The sequence below is a fragment of the Ovis aries genome, chromosome Y (genome assembly GCF_016772045.2).
Source record: "Ovis aries strain OAR_USU_Benz2616 breed Rambouillet chromosome Y, ARS-UI_Ramb_v3.0, whole genome shotgun sequence".
Taxonomy (NCBI): Eukaryota; Metazoa; Chordata; class Mammalia; order Artiodactyla; family Bovidae; genus Ovis; species Ovis aries.
Window position 1 is genome coordinate 12,935,172 of NC_082741.1, and position 16,114 is coordinate 12,951,285.

The following is a 16,114-nucleotide window of genomic DNA, read 5'->3' on the forward strand; positions in this document are numbered from 1 at the left end:
ACAGGAGACCAGGGTTTAATCCCTGTTTCAGGAAGATCTCCTGAAGAAAGAAATGGCTCTCCACTCAAGTATGCTTGCCTGGAGAATTCCATGGACAGAGGAGCCTGGCGAGCTACTGTCCATGGTTTTGCAAAGTGTCAAACACAACTGGACAACTAACACTTTCACTTTCATATGCTTCTAAAGATTGCTCAAATCACAGAATCACCTGGGACATTATTAAACATAGAGATTCCAGGGCTGCATATCACACCTAAGAAATTCAAATTGCCCTAGGAGAGGGCCTGGGAATCTGAAAATTCAATGTTTGCCTCAATTGATTCTGAAGTGAAGTTAATCCCAGGGTGTAAAGTCATCCAGTACTTTGGGAAAGATTAATCTCTTGTGGCTCAGCAGTAAAGAATCCACCTCTTAATGCAGGAGACCTGGGTTCAGTCTCTGGGTCGGAAAGATCTCCTGGAGGAAGAAATGGCAACCACTCCAGTATTCTTGCCTGAGAAATCCCATGGACAGAGGAGCCTGGCAGGCTACAGTCTATGGGGTCACAAAAGACTCAGGCACACAACTTAGCAACTAAATCGCAACAGTGAAAGTGAGAGGTGCTCAGTTGTGTCCAACCGTTTATGACCTAGTGGACTATATGCAGTCCATGGAATCCTCCAAGCTAGAATACTGGTGTGGGTAGCCTTTCCTGTCTCCAGGGGATCTTCCCAAACCAGGGATCAAACCCAGGTCTCCCACATTGCAGTCAGATTCTTTACCAGCTGAGGCACAATGGGAGTCCAAGCAACAATAAGAATATGCTTAAAATACCCAAGAATCTACTCCTTCAGGAGACCCTAAGGTTTGAGGGTCAGGAATTCATCTTTTTCTTCATCTGACACACTGAGTACCTACCTTGGGAGGGGCAGGTTATTGGTAATTCAATAAAACAAAGAGATGCTGTAGCTTGAGCTGGGAGCTTCATCCTCCCCACCACCCTTCAGAGATCCTAGGAGCTCCACACCCTCTTTTGGGGCTTCTGGATGTCCTTCATATTGAAGGAAATTAGGGCATAATCAAAGCTCAGAGATATGGATGCAAACATCTCAGTATGGGCCACACTTTCAAATCTCCTGGGCTGTGCTTTTTAACCGTCAGTGAATCTAAGGAATTGCCTATGTGTCTTGTGTAAAAACACATTCTCATCCAACAGTTGTGGATGGGGCCTGAGAGTGAGTTTCCAACAAGCTCCAAGTGTTTCCCTGGCTGCTTAAGGTGTCCATATTAAACAGTGAGTACTAGAGAGCTTTTGAAAAGTACTGATGTTCTGATTGATTCCCGATCTTACTCCATACCCACAGACTCAGTATCTCCAGGAATGGGATGAGGGAGTCAACGTTATTAAAGATCTCAGATATTTCTAAGGAGCCCGTATGGTGCAAATGTGTAGCCAGGCAAATCATCCTACCATCAACCCTAGGAAAGGGTTCATTATGTCCTGAAAAGTCCATGTGTTGGTGGGACTTTCCCAAAAGTCCAGTGGCTAAAACCCTCCACTCCCAGTGCAGGTGGATGGGCTTCTGTCTGTGGTCAGGGAACTAGATCCCATGTGCTGACAGGAAGACCAAAGACCCCAAATACCACAACTAACACCAGGTACCATCAAATAAATTAATTCATTTTAATAAATCTGTCGAATTTCTATCCCCCAACACTTTGGAATATGACCATATTTGTAGATTATACCTTTAATGAAGTGATTAAGTTAAAACAAAGTCACTAGGGAGGGCCCTAGTCCAAGCTGATGGTTCTCTATATAAAAAGAAAGAGGGAAATTCCCTGGAAAGCCAGTGGTTAGGGCTCATAACTTTCAATGCCAAGGGCCCAAGTTCAACCCCTCATCTCGAAACTAAGACTCAGAAGAAAAGCAGCATGGCCAGAAAATAAAGAAGAAATTAGGACACACAAGACATCAAAGATGCATGGCCATAATGGGACAGGAGGACACAAGAATGCAGATGCCTTCTCATAAAGGAAAGAGATCTCCAGAGACACCACACTGTCAACACCCTGATCCTGGATTTCTAGCTTCCAGAACTGGGAGAAAACAATTTCCTGTTATTTAAGCCTCATGTATTTCTGGTGGCCAATTTAGTACATTAATGTGTACTTTAGATCAGGAGTCCCTAGAGAGGGCTCACCTCAAGGACAGTAGAGGGTATGCAGGTGATAACTTGGCTCCCAGATGACTCCCAAACATCAACAAATGACCACACAGCAAGATTTTCTAGGACCCAGCCTGCTTCTTGCAGACCACTACTGCTAAACTTCCCAACTTCCCCACACAACTCTCTTTCTGTCCACCCCCCCCGCCTTTTTTTTTTTTTTTTTACTTCTCTCTTAGACTCTGACGGACAGAACCTTCAGAACAGAGTGAGGTGAGGACTATGCTCAAAGCATCCTGGATGTGAAGGAGAGTATGTGTTTTAATGAAGAAAAAAAAAATAAAAAAAGGAAGAAAACCCATAGCTGTCTGGCAGAAGCTTGTCACCTAGTGTACAGAAAAGCCTTCACAGGTTAGGAAGAAGCAGAGGACATGATTTCAACCTCTTCTTCTTCAGGGAAGGTTTCTGGGAAGGAGGACAGCATGCTTTCTGTAGATGGATTGAGGGCAGATGAATTTATTGGAAAGCATTGGGTAGCCAGGAAAGGAATATAAGTGGAGAGGGGGTATGTCAACCTTCAGTTCTCTCTACCTCTAGAAGTTTCTATGATATGGGCCACGGTCACAGGTCTCCCAGAGGTCAGGGAGAAAGGAATGTTTGGTGACTTCATCAAAGCCTGGCCCATAGAAGCCTGGCTCTCAGCAGCCAAAGTCAGGCTTCTGGGGCACCCACCAGGCTCCATAAATGACCTAATGGGAACTCTCTGGTAGTCCTGCAGTGGTTAGGATTCTACGCTTTCACTCTGAGGGCATGGATTCTATCCTTAGTTGGGGAACTAAAATCCTGCAAGCTGTGTTGGCTGGCCAACAAAAGAAACAACAACAACAACAACAAAAAAAGAAAGACAGACATGACCTGTTCCCACATTTCCTTCCATGGAAAACACCAAGGCTAACTCCAGTCCAAGTCCTTTGCTGTGGTCAAGGAGGAAGATCCCTGGGGCTTGTGGCCATGGAGTGACATGCGGTCAGTGTGAGTGTCTGCCAACAGGGCTGAGCATCTCACACCAACTGAGAACCTGGTACCCAGGAGGAGATCAGGCCCTTGGGACACAGGCTGGTGCCTGCTGACGTACAGATCAGGGCCGTGTGAGAAGTCGACTCTACAAGGTGTCCAAAAGGCACACCTTTCAAGAAAGCACTAACCCAGGTGGCTAGCTTCTACCCACTTCCTCTGTCTCTAGGGGAGAGCTTGGCCCTTCAATTGTTCTCACGAATCTTTTCCTCTTCTACTCTCCCTGGAACAGCTTTATCTCAATGCAACCCCATGGACTTCAGCACGCCAGACCTCCCTGTCCCTCACCATTTCCTGAAGTTTGCTCAAGTTCCTGTCTATTGCATGGGTGATGCGATCTAGTCATCTTTATTCTCTGTTGTCCTCTTCTCCTTCTGCCCTTAATCTTGACCAGCATCAGGAACTTACCGAGAATCAGCTGTTTCTATGACATGACCAATATAGTGGACCTTCAGCGTCAGTATCAATCCTTCTAACAAGTATTCAAGGTTGTTCTCCCTTAAGATTTACTAGTTTGAATTCTTTGCTGTTCAAAGGACTTTCAGGAGTGTTCACCAGCACCACAACTCAAAGGCAACAATTCTTTGGCACTCTGCCTTCTTTGTGGTGCAGCTCTCACAGCCGTACATGACCACTTGGAAGACAATAGCCTTGACTATACAGACCTTTGTTGGCAGAGTAACGTCTCTGCTTTCAACACACTGTCTAGGTTTGTTATAGCTTTCCTGTCAAGAAGCAACCGTCTTTTGATCTCATGGTTGCAATCACCATTGCAGTGATTGTACAGCCCAAGAAGAGGAAATCTGTTAGTACTTCTACCTTTTTCCTTCTATTTACCATGGAGTAATGGGGCTAGATGCCATGATCTTAGTGTTTTTAATATGTAGGTTTAAGCTGGCTCTTTCACTCTCCTCCTTCATCCTCACCTAATCAGTGCAGAGCGTCTGGCTTCTTGCTGCTTCTTCCCTCAGTTCTAATTCCCTGAGTAAGAAATCATAAAGGGATGGTTTTGTAGCTTCAATGCAAGGGTGGGACAGAGAGGGACCAAAACATGGGATCATGGCACAATGAGAAACTCAATCAATGACGACTTGCACCACCTGCTTACCTACAGGATTAAAGGTGTCATGAAAGTGTTAGTCAGTCCTATCTGGTTCTTTGTGACTTCATGTACTGTAACCCAACAGCTCCTCTATGGAATTCTCTAGGAAAGAATACTGGAGTGGGTAGTCATTCCCTTTTCCAGGGGATCTTTCTGATTCAGGGACTAAGCTTGAGCCTCCTGCATTGCAGGTGGATTCCTTACCATCTGAGTCACCAGGAAAACTCAAATCAAGGCAATGTTAATTTCCAGGACATTACTATAGCAAAATTTTGGTGGTCCATGCTGGTTCCAGCTCCTTCAGTCAGAAAAAGGGGTATAGTTGGAGCCCACCACTCTGAACGTGTGCTGTTATTTTGTTTAGTTGATAAATCTTCTCTGACTCTTAGAGGACTTGGTCTCAGTAAAGTGCTCTGGTGGGAAAAGAGAATTAATTAAAAGCCTTAGTATGGCCAGGTTGGCAGAGAACTATGATTCGGAAGAAATTTTATCTTTACCATTTGGCTTAAGGTAAATACCTAAGGTTTAAGGTTTTATTATTAAAAAAATAATAATAAATAAATAAAACTACAGATGAATGACACCAAGGAGGCAAATGCCAAGTTACGCTCCACACTGAAATACTGAACTCTGTAGTTACATTTTTTGACGATTGGGAATAGGTTTCCATCAGTCTTTGAATAAATATTTGTGTATGAAAGTTTTTATTAATGTAAAAACAAAATAAAACCTGTGGGGATATGAGTGACATAAAAGCACATTTGGACAATGGATTCAGGGATGTTGGATTGTCTCTTAGAAACTGGAGGCTTGCCTGGCTGCTCAGATGTGCATGCAATGCAGGATATCCAAGTTCAATCCCTGGGATGGGAAGATCTCCTGGAAAAGAGAACTGTTACCCATTGTAGTATTCTCAGCTGTAGAATTTCGTAGGCAGAGAAGCCTGGCAGCCTACAGTCCATGGAGGCCCAAAGAGTCAGATATGGCTGAGCAGTGGGAAAATGGGCATGGACTGGTGGGTCCCAGAGGCTCCAGATGGACTGCGGGTGAATATCACCCAGGACTCTGGGGCTGATTTTGCACAGTGAACCCGTTTTGGCACTGCCCAGGGTATGAGATAGAGGATTTTCATCTGCTGAATCCACTGGGGAAAATTATCCAGCCCAGGGCCGTTGTGGGGTTAGCAGTGAGGGTACCCTGGAAGAAGGTTCCCTCCAGTGATTCTCACTCCTGGACACTTAGTTCATTCCAGGCCCCGAGGACATCCCTTGTATATGATGACAGATTGAACAGCCTCAGAAATCAGTGAGGAGGTGGATACCCTGAAATTGAGAACTACAAGGAGTAGGTAAATGGTGCCCTGAACCCCTATTGCTGATCCTGTCTACCAGAGAGCATTTAGGCCCTACTCATGCCTAGGTCCTTTTATTTAACCAATAAGAGGAGAGTCTCAGGCCCATTCATTTAACCACTAACAGGAGAGTCATATGTTTAAAGGGGAGAATCATCATCATAGATCACAGGGGACACCAAATGATTGGCACTGAAGTTCCCTTTATTTCTTTGGAACAGTGCAACGCAGGGGTAACGACACAATCAACCTCAGATTGAGGTTCACAGTTCTATTCAGAATTCAGATTCACAGTTCTATATTTGTAGGAACACATCTCTCCAAAAACCCCACCAACCTGTCTGCCAGGAGCCAGCGTGTGGAATCCCGCCCATGCCAAAAGTCATGAGGAAAGGAGCCTGACAAAACACAAAGGTGAGATCAGGCCTTGAGGAAACCCCCACTGGGCTTTCTTGAGCATCTACCCCCAAAACAAGAGTCTGCCTGCCTTACTGCATTATGCCTTCCACCTGTCCTTCTGACATGACAGCAGGCCTATTCCCGACCACCTTTCTCTGGAAAAAGTTAACTTAGAGCTCCAGTTAATAGTCTCCTGCATATAAAAGGAGTGCCTTAGCTCAAACCCCTCTGATGGCTCTCTGACTTGCCTGACAGGTTTCCAGACTTTTACAACTATGTATATGATTGTTCACAGATTCCCAACTGTGAAAGGCATGGGAAGCCTAAAACATAGAGCCTTTCAAAGAGTTAAAAGTTATTAGAGTAGTGCTGATGTAGGATATCATTATAGGGCCAATGCTTGTTGCTAAGTTCCCATATTTCTTATCTACTGTGCACCTGGGAGTGCATTAATTAACATAGTTGGAATGTAAGAAAAGCAAGTGTAAGCTTGAATTTAATCATATCAGATCTTTGAGCTAATTGGTTCTTTCTTGTAACTCACTGCACCTTTGCTCTGTGAGAAATGTAACTCTGTTTGGCATTTTCTGAGGCTGACATAGATTAGAAATATAAAGAAAAAACACTTTGAGGAAAAATAAGTTTTCTTGTTGAGGAGCCTTTATCAAAAGTGGGTCATAAAATGTTCACAGGCCTACAAGGCCAGAAGATAATGTACACAACAGGATTTGTGGGAAAGGTTTGCATAAAAAATCCTGGTTTTGATAAGGGCAAAACTACTGGAACGTTTGGGCTGACTCTGTATGACCTTGCATCTTTCATTTCCCTCTGTGTACAAGTAAAGGTATAAAAGACCTTTTTGAAAATTAAAAAAAAAAAAATGGGCCTCGCTCGAAGAAGCTTTGTCACCCAGTGTCTTTTTCTCTCTCTTTTACTTTCTTTTTCAGGCTGATCCCTTGGAGCATAGAGGCTCCCTGCATTCACTTATCTGCCAGGCTTTCTAAGACCTGAATGGGAAGACGTTCTGCGTCTTCACTCACTTGGGAGATCGGGAGGCACCTGTGGCGTTCATGAACAGGGCAAACTCCTTGTCTCGGAGTTTTACTGGCTTTCTATGTAAACTAAGGGATATCATCCTCTTTCCTCTATTCCTCTCTCATCCATTCATTCATTCACCAATGACTTTTCTCCTTCAGGTTTCCCTGAATCCTGTGGGGGCTGGATCCCAACACCCCTCTTCCCCAGCCTACTCTAAATCACCATTCCTTTTCCCACATGCACTGAACAATTGTCTGAAACTGTGGTTTGTGCTCCTTCTAGATGCACTAAGGTCTAGGTGGCAGTGCCCCAGTGCCTAGGACAAAGCCTACAACTCGTCAGCTGGGCTAGGCAGGCATGTAGAAGGGGTACAGGATCAGGTTGATGTCGTAGAAGATCTGATCACCGCAGGGTGGACTTGGGTTGGTGCTGAACCAGACCATGATGGGCCACCAAGCCTTGCACAGAAGCTGCTTGAGCAGGGCGTGCAGCTGAGACAGGAAGCCCAGGTTCAGGGTGCTGTGGACATACTCATAGCTCTCCAGGGGTGCAGGATACAACATGTCGCTCTGCTTGCTCAGCCCCACAGTGTGGTGCAGCAGGCTCTCCAGCATGGCCATGCAGATGGGGTTGCTACAGAAGCTGAAGGTGGTGATCTGGGAACAGTGGCTCAGGGAGGGCAGAAGGGCCCTGAACTGGGAGTCCATGATGCCACACTCGCCCAGGTCCAGGTCCTGGAGGGTGGCTGAGGTCCTCTTGATAAGGACCTGCAGGGGCTCCAAACTGAGGCTGGTCAGGTTGACCTTGCCGAGACCCACACCCTTCAGCAGGGTGACGCTCAGGCACTGCGACAGGTACATCAGGTCTCACTCCAAAATCAGGCAGTTGGTGATTGACAGGGTCTCCAGAGGTGTCTTTAGGAACCTGCGGAGAGGCAAGGCAGTCAGTCCCAAGGGCAGAGGTGGCAGGTGGAGGGATGTGGGGAGGAGGGGCCTGTTTCAGTAGAACACAGAACCTGGCCTCTCTCCTTGTTGATGGGAAGGCAGGGGGTTTTCTGGGGGAAGATCATGTTCATATGTGTATGACCTCCCCCTGCACAAAATGATGAACTATTGTCAATGTGGGAAACAAACATTAAACCAAAGTTATTGGCCTATTTTGGCTTACTAGTATTTGGTTAGCAGGAATTAAGATGTTTTTACAGGACATGACTAGTTGAATTCCAAAGCAGGGTGGATGCAGGTGACATGGGTTGGTGGGTCCCAGCAGTTACAGATGATCCTTGGGTGAATATCCCACAGATATTCAGGGGCAACAAACCGTCCATCACCACCTAAAATTATTGTTTTCTTCTTCTTCTTCTTCTTTTCTCTCTCCCTTCCTTCCTTCCTTCCTTTCCCTCTTCCTTCCTTCCTTTCTTTCCCTCTTCCTTTCTTTGTTTCTCTCTCTCTCTCTCTCTCATATATATATATATATATATATATATATATATATATATATATATATATATATCTGTCTCTCTCTCTCTGTCTGTCTCTCTCTGTCTGTCTCTCTCTCTCTTTCTTTCTTCTGGTTTATCACTGAATACGTTTATTCCTAATGCTTGGAGTTTGCCGCTGACAAAAAGGGAATCAATGCAACGCATTCATGCAACAGACTAGGCTGCATCCTCTCAGCTTTTATCACTGTGTTCAAGGCAGACTGATAACATATTATTGAGGATTCCCTATGTATTCAGAAGTCTTAGAGGAAAACAATAACTGTAATTTGGACTTAGAGAGATTGGAGCCACTTCAACAATGATGCTTATTTAACTTTTTATCTTCTCTAGACTGCTTAGGAGGTGCAATTTCCCCTCATGGTCCCTCGTTGTCATCTGGAGAATCACCAATTTTTCGCAGCTCACCTGGAACCTAAAACAGCTCAGGACAACTGTGGCAGGTGGGAGGAAGAAACAGAGCTTCAGACTTCAAACCTCATGCCTGATGGACCAATGTCCTCCTTGATTAATTATTTGTCATCACCTCAGCTAAGACATCACTCTCTCGGAAAGAATTCCCAAGGGCATCACACCTGACCACCACTATGCGGGCTCCCAGAAAGAAGTCCCCTTTGACAGTATCTAACCTAGGCCATGCCTCTGACCCTAACCAGGAAGGTGACCTGACAAGATGCCTAGGGACAGACCAGCAGCATCGTGAGGACTTCCGAGTGGCCCGGGCACCCTGGCAATGTCCACAGCAGGCACAGAGTACACGTCCTGATGGTGATGAAAGAGAGAGGCCTGTTCTGGTCTACGGAGCTGGCGCCATGCCTTACCTGAGCACCTGGTGCAGGCGGCTATCGAGGATGGAGATGGAGTTCAGGTAGAGCTCCTACAGGTGGGGCAGGTTCAGGAACTGGGTCGTGAGCTGGGTGATGCAGTGCTCCTCCTGTTTGGGGGCTGTGTGGCAACACGTGGATGTGCCAGAGCAAGAGCCAGGGCAGGCTGCCCATCCAGCCCAGGTGCAGCACAAACCTGCACAAAGTGGCCAGATTCCAGGTGCAATTTGCCTCCAAGTCCTCGACACAGTCCAGCTGCACCACCTTCAGGATCCTCCTGATGCTCTGAATGGGCATCGTGAAGACCTTCAGCTTCTGGCAGCTTAGGTGCAGCAGGATCCTCCTGTTTGGCCTTCTTCAGCAGGTAGCTGAGGGTCTGATTCCGGGTGTCGTCCTTGAGGCACAGGTCAAGCAGCACCTGCACAGGGGCCGTGGCAGCTTTAGCACATCTGTGCCTCCACCCTGCACCTCTTCTGCATGGACTGGGCTGGCTCAGGCTCCAGCAGTGAGCAAATACTGCCGTGTTGCTGGAACATATGGTCAAGATGTCCTGGTGGGCTTTCTGGTGCAAGTTCAGCAGCTGAAGCTTCCACTGCCTGCATGGCCATGGGGGACATGCTGAGCTGTGCAGAGGCCGACTGGCACCAGGACCCCCCATGGGCTCTGCACTCCATATACCACAGTTCCTCCAACTTCAGGAAACCCCCTTGTCCCTACTTTAATGGACATTGGTGGGGAACACATGCCTTCTGTCCCTTCTGCCCCTGAACCAGTCCTGTACACCCAGAGCCTGTCCAAGTGACCCTGTCATCCTCCTGCTCTGGCTGTATCTTGCTCACACCCCCAGGCCCCACCAGTATGCCAGGTTGACCTTACCTGGGTTGGACCCCCTGAGCAAGCAGGACTTCCAGGTCATCGAGTGGAGCCTGGAAGGTCTCCAGATAAGGCTGGTGTTCGTTTATCAGTGTCCCCAGATGGAGGCAGGGGAAGGGCCTGGACTGAACCATTGCATTCAGGGTCTGGGTATCCCTCCCGGCAAAGGCCACCATAAACAGTGGTGGGAAGAGCTATATGGGCACCTCCTCCAGGGCCACGATGGCCAAGGCCTCATTCCAAGGCAGGCTCTGGTCGGCCAGGTCCAGGATTTGGGGTGGGTCCTGGCCACCCATTCTGAAGAACCTACTCTGGAGTGAGTCCTGAGGGAATGTCAGAGAGCAAGGTTTGGCGGGGGGGGCTTGTTATTCTCTGGCCAAGGAACCAGGGAGACCCTGCTTGCTCTCCATCCACCCTAGAGGAACCCAAGGAAGGCTCAGAGACATCCTATGGCCACAAAGTCACAGCTTTGGCCCCACTGGTACAAGGGCAAGCATCTCTCTCCAGGCAGGAAAAAAAAAAAAAAAAAAGGGACAAGGTGACCTCTTGCTCCATCCTGTATCTACCAGTTGCTGCATTTAATCCTAGCCCTGCTGGCCTGTAGATACTTAGGAGCCTGACAGCTGGTCCCACTTTCTTCAGAGAAAGCTTTTGATTATTGCTCAAGGGCTGAAAACAGGAATAAGGAGTTTAGCCCAACACAGCCTATTTCTAAAGTCCAACCAATAACTCACACAATGGGTGCTGTTATGTCATTTAATAAAAAGACATACCTTTCACTCTGTGTCTCTTTTACAAATGTTATTACCATTCAGTTCAATGGAGCAAAACATTCACATTCAGAAAAAAGCCACCACTATTTAAAATATTCTACAGATTTTGTTTTAATTCAAGCAGTGTTTAGCTTTTAAAACAAAAAGAAGCCCCCCAAAATCTTTAAGTTAGTAAAATCACAAAACTATAAAATGATATGAACTATAATCATTGGTAACAAACTACAATGTAAAATGTCATCTGATCCTAATTAGATATCTTTCATTAAATCAATTCCAGGAACTTCCCTGGCAGTTCAGTGAGGAGGACTCTGTGCTTTCACTGCAGGGGCATGAATTCTATTCCCATTAGGGAACAATGACCACAGATTCTATTTGGTGTGACCATATCCCCTCACTCTCACCATACACTATGCCATCCCCTCTGTGCACCCCCTGATAATTCTGTTTGACTAAGAAATATTTTAAAGCTGGTGGAGGAATAGGACAGGGAGACCACTTTCTCCCTCACAAATTCATCAAAAGAACATTTCAGTGATGAGCAAATTCCACAAAACAACTTCTGAATCCTGGCAGAGGATATCAGGCACCCGGAAAAGAAGATCATTGTCTTAAAAAACAGGTAGGAAAAAAATATAAAAGATGAAAAAAGAGACAAAGGATGTAGGGAGGGAGCTCTGTCCTGGGAAGGGAATCCTGTTCAGGGAAGGGAATCTTAAGAAGATAGGTTTCCAAACACTAAGAAACACTCTCCCTGCTGAGTCTGTGGTAAGCCTTGGAAGCACAGAGGGCAATATAGCAGGAAGGAAGCATAAGTAAATAATTAAAACCAACAGATTAAAAGCCCAACAGTAACTCCCCCAGTGTAAAAGAAGGTCAGATGCCTGCATCCACCACTAGCAAGTGGGGGCAGGGTAGGGAGGAGCAGGAGGCAGGGGCTGCAGTGCTTTGTAAGAATCAGGCAGGAACACCCTGCACATAACCAAAACTAATTAGCTTGGGCTAGCAAACCAGACTGTGGAGTACCTACCATGTGAAATGTTTGAACATAAGAAACTTCCAGGACCGTTCACAGAACAAAGGATGGAACAGAAATAGCTGGCTACAGACCATCCCCCAGTGGTGACAGGCAGCCAGAGCCAAAAGGACTGGAAGGGGGCAAATGCCGCCCCAGAGAGACTTTACCTACCAAACTGCAAGCAGGCTTCTTTGCTAAGACTTTTGGGGGTTCTGGACAATCACCATCCGTCTCACAAGTAGCAACAGTGGTACACCAAGAAAACTGAGCAGCAGAGATGGGAAAGGTGATAAGTCGCAGTGACCGCGCTTGGCAAACACCTGAGCTGCTCAGACACGGGAAGGGCACAAAAAGCAGTCCCACAAAATCTGCGCCTCTGCGGGCTACCTGAGCACCGAACTTGAGCCGCTTAGACCAGGAAGGTGCATGCAGCCTAGGGCTGGCCTCAGACAGCTGCTGGTGGAGCAACGTAGAGCCTAAGCAGTGTACACCACGAGTGGGGCAGGACCAGCGGGGCTAAGAAACTGCGAGCACACGCTAGTGTTATTTATTTTTGCAGCATCCCTCCCTCCCCACAGCATGAGTGAACAAGGGAGCCTAAAAAAAAGGGGGTGTCCACCACGGCGCAGCCCCAACCCCGTGTCAGGACGGAAATCAGACACTGAAGAGACCAGCAAACAGAAGAAGTTAAACAAAGGAAATCGTCTTGGAAGTGACCCCACATTGCGTACAACACCAGAGAAAGGACCAGATATATCTTTACTATTTTTGCGATTCTTTTTTTCTTTTTCTTTTTTGTTGTTGTTGATGTTGTTGTGTGTTAGTCTCTTCTTCTTTTCTTTTTATTCTTCTTTCTCTTTAACATTTTAAAATTTTTAAGTCATCTATTTCTCCTTTAATTTTTATTTTTCTAACCTACTATTACTTTTCAGGAAAAAAAAAAAAAAGACCTTAGTTTTTAAAGCAAAAACCGTATATAGACTTTGTGTGGTTGTAGGCTTTTTTGTTTTGTTTTGTTTTTAATCCTATGTTTTTCTTTTTTATTTCTTCTTCTTCTTCTTCTTCTTCTTCTTCTTCTTCTTCTTCTTCTTTACTTTAATATTGTATTTTTGAAAATCCAACCTCTACTCTAGATTTTTAAACTTTGTTTTTTGGTATATGTTGTCAATTTTGTACATTTAAAAACCCAAACTTCACTACCCAATTTTACCTGAGAGTGAGATTACTGGCTTGAGTTCTCTCTCCTCCTGTGGACTCTCCTTTTTCTCCACCAGATGGCCTCTGCCTCTTCCCTCCCCCTTTTCTTCTCTACCCAACTCTGTGAATCTCTCTGTTCCAGATGGTGGAGAACACTTAAGGAACAGGTTACTGGCTGGATCTGTCTCTCTCCTTTTCATTTCCCTCTTTTATCCTCCTGGCCACCTCTGTCTACTTCCTCCCTCTCCTCTTCCCTGTATAAATCCATGAATATATCTCAGTGGTCCAGACTGTGGAGCGCACATAGGGAAGTGATTGCTGGCTAACTTGCTCTCTCCTCTTTAGATCCCACCTCATCTCATTCCAGTCACCTCTAGCTACCCCCTCCCTCTTCTCTTCTCCATGTAACTCAGTGAACCTCTCTGGGTGTCCCTCAACGAGAAACTTTCCATCTCTAAACTAGAACTTTTATCATCTGTGCTTAATAGGTGGAGAAGTCTTGAGGCTACTATAAAAATAAAACTGAAAACTAGAAGCAGGAGGCTTACGTCCAAACCCTGACAACATCAGAGAGCTCCTGAATCCAGGGAACATTAATCAATAGGAACTCATAAAACACCTCCATACCTACACTGAAACCAAGCAACACCCAAGGGCCAAGAAGTTCCAGAGCAAGACATACCATGCAAATTCTCCAGCAACATAGGAACACACCTCTGACCTTCAATATACAGGCAACTCAAAGTTCCTCCAAAACCATTGACATCTCATAACCCATCACTGGTCACTACATTTCACTCCAGAGAAAAGAAATCCAGCCTCACCCACCAGAACTCCAACACAAAACTCTCTAACCAAGAAACCTTGTCAAGCCACTGATACAACCCCACCCACAGTGAGGAAGCTCCGTAATAAAGAGAACTCCACACATTCCCAGAATATAGAAAGGCCACTTCAAACGCAGCAATATAACCCAGAAGAAGAGACAGAGGGATACTCAGCAGGGAAAGGAATGGGAGAAATGCCCACCAAACCAAACAAAAGAGGAAGAGATAGGGAATCTACCTGAGAAAGAACTCCGAATATTGATAGTGAAAATGATCCAAAATCTTGAAATAAAAATGGAATCACAGATAAATAGCCTGGACACAAGGATTTAGAAGATGCAAGGAACGTTTAACAAGGACCTAGAGCAATAAAGAAGAGTCAATATATAATGAATAACACAATAAATGAGATCAGAAACACTCTGGTGGCAACCAACAGTAGAATAATGGAGCAGAAGATAGAATTAGTGAAATAGAATGGTAGAAATGAATGAATCAGAGAGGAAAAAAGAATTAAAAGAAATGAGGACAATCTCAGAGACCTCCAGGACAATATGAAACTTTCCAACATCCAAATTATAGGAGTCCAAAAAGAAGAAGACAAAAAGAAAGACGATTAGAAAATCCTTGAGGAGTTAATAGTTGAAAACTTCCCTAAAATGGGAAAGGAAATAATCACCCAAGTCCAAGAAACACAGAGAGTTCCAAATAGGATAAATCCAAGGTGAAATTCCCCAAGACACATATTAATCAAATTAACAAAGATCAAACACAAAGAAAAATATTAAAAGCAGCAAAGGAAAAACAACAAATAACACACAAGGGGATTCCCATAAGGATGACAGCTGATCTTTCAATAGAAACTCTTCAGCCCATGAGGGAATGGCAAGACATACTGAAAGTGATGAAAGAAAATAACCTACAGCCCAGATTACTGTACTCAGCAAGGATCTCATTCAAATATGAAAGAGAAATCAAAAGCTTTACTGACAAGCAAAACTGAGAGATTCAGCACCACCAAACCAGCTCTCCAACAAATGCTAAAGGATATTCTCTAGACAGGAAACACAAAAAGGGTGTATAAACCTGAACCCAAAACAATAAAGTAAATGGCAAGGGGATCATACTTATCAATAATTATCTTAAATGTAAATGGGTTGAATGCACCAACCAAAAGTAAAAGACTGGCTGAATGGATATGAAAGCAAGACCCCTATATATGCTGCCTACAAGAGACCCAGCTCAAAACAAGGGACACATACAGACTGAGAGTGAAGGGCTGGAAAAAAAATATTCCATGCAAATAGAGACCAAAAGAAAGCAGGAGAGGCAATGTTCATATCCATAAAATACACTTTAAAAGAAAAGCTGTTAAAAGAGACAAAGAAGACCACTATATAATGATCGAAGGATCAATCCAAGAAGAAGATATAACAATTATAAATATATAATGCACCCAACATAGGAGCACCACAATATGTAAGACAAATGCTAACAAGTATGAAATGGGAAATTAACAATAGCACAATAATAGTAGAGACATTAATACCCCACTCACACCTATGGACAGATCAACTAAAGAGAAAATTACAAACACAAACTTTAAATGATACAATAGACCAGTTAGACCTAATTGATATCTATAGGACAATTCACCCGAAAAAAATGAATTTCACTTTTTTCTCAAGTCCTCACGGAACCTTCTCCAGGATAGATCACATAGTGGGCCATAAATCTAGCCTTGATAAATTCAAAAAAATCAAAATCATTCCAAGCATCTTTTCTGAACATAATGCATTAAGATTAGGTCTCAACTACAGGAGAAAAACTATTAAAAATTCCAACATATGGAGGTTGAACAACACACTTCTGAATAACCAACAAATCACAGAAGAAATCAAAAAAGAAATCAAAATATGCATAGAAATGGATGAAAATGAAAACACAACAACCCAAACCCTGTGGGACACTATAAAAGCAGTGCTAAGAGGGA

At 44.7% G+C, this 16,114-nt stretch overlaps 2 pseudogenes; one reads left to right on the plus strand and one right to left on the minus strand.

The window, feature by feature from the left end:
- Positions 1–16,114, plus strand: part of LOC132659073 (testis-specific Y-encoded protein 1-like) — a 598,357-nt pseudogene that overhangs the window by 30,837 nt on the left and 551,406 nt on the right.
- On the minus strand, positions 7,459–10,623 carry LOC132658872 (melanoma antigen preferentially expressed in tumors-like; annotated as a pseudogene).